The sequence below is a fragment of the Mus pahari genome, chromosome 8, assembly GCF_900095145.1.
Source record: "Mus pahari chromosome 8, PAHARI_EIJ_v1.1, whole genome shotgun sequence".
NCBI classification, from domain to species: Eukaryota; Metazoa; Chordata; class Mammalia; order Rodentia; family Muridae; genus Mus; species Mus pahari.
In genome coordinates this window covers 99725435-99726249 of record NC_034597.1, presented here as the reverse complement: position 1 = coordinate 99726249, position 815 = coordinate 99725435, and positions in this window count along the sequence as shown.

Genomic DNA, 815 nt, shown 5'->3' with positions numbered 1-815 from the left:
CACAAAATAGTTTTCTGCTTCTTGTGAGCGAGTTCAATAGCTACCATAATCATTTCCATCTACAAAAACAACATATTCATGATTGTGTCCATTTTCATATTAAAAACTTCTTGTACACTTACACCTGGACTCTTATCAACTTTTATTTTTTCTCATTCTATGTTAAAGTTCTGCCAATAGAATAAATCGTTTGGCAGTTTCCTGCTAATATTTTTGAAAATTAACATTATACCACAAGAATATCTGCCAGCAGATGATTGAAAGCTGTTTGCAATACTTTTAGCTTTGGAACGCTGCCACATTTTTATAAATGCACAACCAGAGCACTGTCACGTGGAATAATAGAAATATATTTCCCTGTTTGATAAATGAAATTTTAGTTAATAAAAGTACATAATTTAAGAGAAAAAAAAACAACAGGTAAGTTGGTATATGTCTCTAATCCTAGAACTAGGGGGACAAAAGCAGGCACAACACTTCTGTCTGTGAGTCTGAGGCTACACTGCTCTAGATTCAGACTTCTTGGAGTAACATATTGAGAACCTGTTTAAAAAAAAATAAAATAAAATAAATGAAGAAAGATGACATCTTAATACTGTGCATTATTTTTCATACTTTAAGCAAATATATCAATTTTAAAGTTTTCATCACAATTTTGAAAATGGAAAATATTATTAGACAATCATACTTTTCTCTCCTATGTATGGCTTTACATGTCTTTATGTTTAAAACCAATATAAGCACTGAAAGTGCTGTAGCTATCCATACCATGACAACTATCCATACCATGACAACTATCCATACCATGACAACTA